This window comes from Puma concolor, chromosome B4 (assembly GCF_028749965.1).
Source record: "Puma concolor isolate L17-30 chromosome B4, mPumCon1.1.hap2, whole genome shotgun sequence".
NCBI lineage: Eukaryota > Metazoa > Chordata > Mammalia > Carnivora > Felidae > Puma > Puma concolor.
This window is the reverse complement of record NC_141673.1, coordinates 129,628,941-129,634,940: the sequence shown is the minus strand read 5'-3', so window position 1 is coordinate 129,634,940 and position 6,000 is coordinate 129,628,941.

Below are 6,000 nucleotides of genomic sequence, written 5' to 3'. Positions count from 1 at the left end.
AAGGAAAAAAAAAGCCTCAGACTTGTCATGCAAGTATTCAAAAGTAATGATAAATTCAAGGCAAGGTTAGTGCCAATGGACAAATCATTAAGACCCTTCAGTGGGGCCTGAATTTCCCATACGCCCACTCTCTAGCAGTGCATCTGGAAAATTTTCAAGGGGTCTCCCTCATCTTATTTCTTTCTTTTAAAAGCAAGTGTTTTGGGGCGCCTGGGTGGCTTGATCAGTTGGGCGTCCGACTTCGGCTCAGGTCATGATCTCACGGTCCGTGAGTTCAAGCCCCCCGTTGGGCTCTGTGCTGACAGCTCAGAGCCTGGAACCTGCTTCCGATTCTGTGTCTCCCTCTCTCTCTGCTCCTCCCCAGTTCATGCTCTGTCTCTCTCTGTCTCAAAAATAAATAAATGTTAAAAAAAATTTTTTTGAAAAAAAAAAAGCAAGTGTTTTGATTTTACTTTGATTTAGGAGGCCTCTTTGTCAGTCTTCTTAGGAATGGGTGTTGCAATTTCTTCCCTTATCCTACAGCTATAAGCATTTTCCAGAACGCCTGCACATGTGAAATTATTCGGACGTATTGGTAATCAGCAAGAAAAAAAAAAAAAAAACCAGAATCAGAGGAAACCATTTTGTCTGCTGTATTTGTTTGTCACTAAAGAATGATTCTCTCTTGATACACTTGTTGGGGATGGCAGTTTCTGCATACATGTCATTATTCCCTAATTAGAAGAGGGAAGTGGCGGGGGGGCATCCCTGAAAGAATGTAAGCTTCTCAAAGCAAGATAGGGTTGGGTCAGACATATCCAAACCACCACCACCCTGCCAACATCCTGGGGGGAACATTAAATACAACAGAAGCAGAGAGCTTGGCCCAGGATGAGGATTCAGAGCCTTGGACATTTCTCTTGCAAAACTGACCCCCAAAACACTGGGGAATTGCTGGAAATACAAGGTAGGATCTCTGTGCATAAACAGAAAGTAAGCTTCTGTGTGGTTATTTTTGTGAGGCTTTTGATTTTGTTCAATGGGGCTAGTGAAGCTAAGAGAAAGGGTATCCTAGGAGTCCTTCCTGCTTGCTTCCATTTCCTAAGAAGTGACACTGTCATCGAAGACTCAAGTTCTTAGGAGTGAAGAGTCTATAAGCGTCACTGCCACAGTCATCCTTCCACTTAAGCCACACATGATGGTCACTTTAAAAATATTGAATTTTCAATTCATCATCATTCTTACAGCTGGGGTAAAAATTTGATTCATGTTAACTGCACTGATTAGTAAAAGCACTTAAGTGTCCTTGTCTGTTAACTATAGTATTGACTCATGAAGTTTTAGGCTGAAAATTAAGGCACAGATAGGCTTTTTAACCAAAGCACATTCATAGATACTCACTGATTTTCCCAAGCACTATATTACCTATTTCCCCTTACCTCCAGAAGAGAGTTATATAGAGTCTGTTCCAATAAGCATAGGTTAGATGAAAATAATTGATACTACTAAGAAAACAGGAAAAGGAAATCAACCCTATATTTTTGAACAGTTGAAACAAGTGAGAAGCAACTCTTCAAAACAGAACAATAAAATATCACATTATAGTATATTATTTTTTTGTCTAATAGAAAAGGGAAGACAGGACAATTACTAATAGTCAAACTAGTTCAAAGAAAGCACAACTCAAAGGTGCTTCATCTGAGATGGCTGGGTTTCAAGAGTGTTAATAGGCATTCCAGAGACATGCTGACGAGTAAATTTCTCAGGCGTTTCCAGACAACTGGTCCATGTGGCCGTAATAAAAAGATCCAGGAACGTATTCATCTGGCTTTTTGTTGTCTGACAAGACAGTTGGCCTAAATTCTTCTGCATTTCACATGAAGCAATAGCATCATGGAGGTGTACAGAATTACAGGATGCTTCAGAAACATCGAGTCACCCCACACAGAAGAGATAGCTCACTACTGATCGCAGGTGCCATTCTAGAACACATTATGGCCATGACTGATTGAAGTCCAATCACTTCCGGTCATTTCTATCTGACGATTCCTTGCAACATCTTCAAACCCAGAAGCGTGTCATGTGAATGTGCCTGCTTCTCAAAGATCACTTTAAAGTCCTAGTTTCCAGATCATCAAACTCTCACCCTGCATTTCTCAGCCTAGAAGTTACATCCAATCCAGAAGTCAAGTGACCCGAATTCATTTCCTGGCCATGGTGAGCAAGTCATTAAGTGTCCCCTTTGCTTTTACTTCCTCATCAGTAGAATGGCCCAGTGCATATGATGCCTCCATTTAGAACTCTGTGACATGAAATCTTCAGAAGAAAAGTGCCATTCAGACTCAACTAATATCTACTGGGATATCTACCCTGAACTGGGCACTCTGTTATATATTTTACTTATCTTTTTCCATTTAATCCTCACAGTAGCCCACTTAGGTAGATAGACATTATTAGCTACAACCTAAGATTAAAAAAAAAACCCCACACACACACACAAAACAAAACAAAACAAAAACCACGAGGGCCAGACAAGGTGAATTACTCTTCTCAGTACAACTAGCCCTAGGCGAATCCAGGAATCAAATTCCAATCTGGTGCTCTTTCCTTCTTACTATTTCTACTTCTATGTTTTTATAGTCAAGATAGTATTACAGTAATAAGAATTTCCAGGGGCACCTGGGTGGCTCAGTCGGTTAAGCTTCCTACTCTTGACTTCAGCTCAGGTCATGATCTCACAGTTGTGGGATTGAGCCCCATGTCAGGCTCTGTGCTGGGCATGAAGGCTGCTTGAGATTCTCTGTCCCTCACAAGCGCCTCCCCCACTTGTACACTCGCTCTCTCACTCTCTCTCTCTCTCTCTAAAATATAAAAATAAAGATTTCTCAGTAGAATGAAATTTTTAGGAACCACCAATAAATTGTATTAGAGAAAGAAAAGGAGACTGCAAAACTCATTTGCAAAGTTTGGGTCTGAACCAGGCTTTTGAGCACTTACAGGCCGAGGTCAAATACATAGATATTGGGGAGGCAAATATATATACCTATAACCTGGAAAGGAGAAAACTCCAGAGTCCTTTCTGAAAGAAACAAGGAATTTATGAATTTAGGATTGAGGAAGAATAGAGATACAGGAGAAGGAAATATATGGCTGGCAGTGGAAGACTCAGAAACGACTGAGACTGAGTCAAAGACTCAGAAAAGACTTAGGAACAGCTGAATTCCTGGGAGAGACATTCTTAGCTAATATCCGGCAGGTGAGCAAGCGTACCACCTGCTAGAAACCGCACAGCCCCGGATCCCTCGCAATGTATTTATAGCTGCTCCGTCACTAAGGCGCCAACACTTGATCTGTTCTTTCCAAAATAGGTTTTAAAAAATTCAGAAGGACAAAGGCAAGCGCCCTGTAAACAACGTCTCTGCACCCAGTTGTAAACACTGCCGCCACAGAGGATCGCGGCCAGTGGCGTGCAAAGTGTGAACAGACTTGCAGTCTGAGGAGAGAGAGGTCTTGAGGGTGGGGGCTGCAGAAAGGAGGAGCGGCTTCTTCCGGCTTCCTGGCTATCGCCACCTGAGGAGGAGAAACCACAGCTGACCCACCTGTTTGGAAGGACAACACGGTGAGCGAATTTCCTCGATGGCTATTTAATGCTGACCCTGTGCCATGGTCCAGAAAGGCGTGTGGCCAAAAGAAGGAAGCAAGGCTTGGGGCACCTGGGTGGCTCAGTCAGTCATGATCTTGCGGTTTGTGAGTTCAAGCCCCGCGTCAGGCTCTGTGCTGACAGCTCAGATCCTGGAGCCTGCTTCTGATTCTGTGTCTCCCTCTCTCTGCCCCTCCCCAGCTTGTGCTGTCTCTATCACTACAAAAAACAAAGAAAAAGAAAAAGGAAGCAAAGCACCTGGAGTCCTAATTTTGTGAGGCTCTCGGGTGCTTTTCAACTCCTTCCTAGGAGAAAGAAGTTCTGTCCGAGAGAGACTAGTCTATGGGAGGTAGAGGTTTTATCAGAGAAGACCCAAAGTCTTAATTAATGATTGATAACACCTAGACTGGAGTCACCACAGAATTACTGTGCCACAATCTCTCATCCAAGATCCAGAAAAAAGGCTGTGAAAATAAAAGGTACTTTTTCATACCTCATTTGACAAGCAGCACCTGATTCATCTCCTTCAGATGACAAAGCCCGACCTGGGTCTATGAGAGGGTTTTGTGGGTGCTGCCCCAAGCCCCTAGGTGATTATGAAATAATTAGCATATGCCCCATACTGTCTTTCCAAAATCTGACAAATGGTGGATTCCAAGAACACCTAGCTCCAAGTATTTCGGTAATGGATTGAGGACCTGTATTGATACGTCTTTATGTGTTCTTTTTTTTTTCCTTCTTTTGTTCTAAATGCAGATCAATCTATGTCTCACACGTATAACCAACTAATGCACGGTATCTTAATAAGCAGCTATACGTTCCCAGGTATGGTAGCTTGCAAGGTCAACTTGAGGAAGAGCCCCTCTGCACGGGGTGAGTGTCCCACACCACCCCAGCTGGGAGGGAACTGCCAGAATTATCTGTAAAGTACCTACGACAGCCTCACAGGGAAATCTTACCTGAGAAGCTTTAAAAAAAAAAAAAAAATAGTGCCCTGAAGAAGGAAACGTAAGATAAGGAGAGAGGGAGGCAAACCATTAGAGACTCTTAAATCCGGAGAACAAACTGAGGGTTGCTGGAGGGGAGGCGGGTGGGCATGGGCTAAATGGGTGACGGGGATTAAGAGGAGGGCATGTTGTTGGGATGAGCACTGGGTTTTATAGGTTGGTGCTGAATCACTGGGTTCTACTCCTGAAATCATTATGACACTATAAATTAACTAACTTGGATTTAAATAACATTTAAAAATTTTAAAAAAACAAAAAAACAAAAAAAACAAAAAACACTGCCCTAAAACTGATCCACCTCAGTGGCAAGTAACAACCTCACCTCTGTCAATTTTCACAGTTTAATTTTTAATTTTTCTGTCTCACACGTTACAGCTTTCATTCAAATCCTGGTGAGCTTTAGAAACTCAGCACCAAGCGTGCCTGCACAATGCCAAATTCTGAAAATTTTTATCAGTGAAAAGCATACCGAAAACAACCCCAAAACGCAGTATATGCTGCTAATCCCCCTGTTCTGTTTCATGTTTGGTGGAACTGTTTTATTTCAAATACCCTGTGAAAGGATAGACACTTGACAGTCACTTCTTCTGGATGAGTCTGGAAGATAACAAACTGAGCCGTCTGCTTAGAAAAGACACTTCCAAAGAGCTGCTCAAACCCGTAGATGGAGCTTCTGGATCACAACAGGCTCTGCTGTTTTTTAAGGATCTGATAATCAAATATTTTCTTATCCTATACACCAATCTAATTTGTTCTAAATTTAACACTCTTTAGTGGAGTGTGGATGACAAATATCCGTACTCAAGAAACTACACCTTAGAAATGTTAGATCTCGTCTCCCATGTGTATTTAGCCATCAAATTAAGGGGTCATCTGCTTGGACGTTTTGAAATCCAGAATAGGTCAGGAATAATGTCTGCCCCAGACTGCTGCTGTTTAAATGAATGTTTTTAGTCCAGAGTTTTGTCACTTTTGTCAGAATGCCCGATTTGTAGATTTTGTAGGGGGTGGGGGGGGACACGCCTGGGTGGCTCAGTCTTTAAGCATCTGACTTCAGCTCAGGTTGTGATCTCATGCTTCCTGAGTTCGAGTCCCACATGGAAGAACTCATGCCCCAATCTAAGTGAGCCCCGCTTCTGTCTCCCTCTCTCTCTCTCTCTCTCTGCCCCTCACTCGCACCCTCTCTCTCTCAAAAAAAAAAAAAATCTTGTGTGTTTATCGATTATAGCTAAAAACAACAAAAATTGCACATGTATACACACACAATGAGAGAGGAAGCAATTTAAAATGAAAATAGGGGCACCAGGGAGGCTCAGTCAGTTGAGCATATGACTCTTGGTTTCAGTTCAGGTCATGATCTCCAAGTGTCATGGG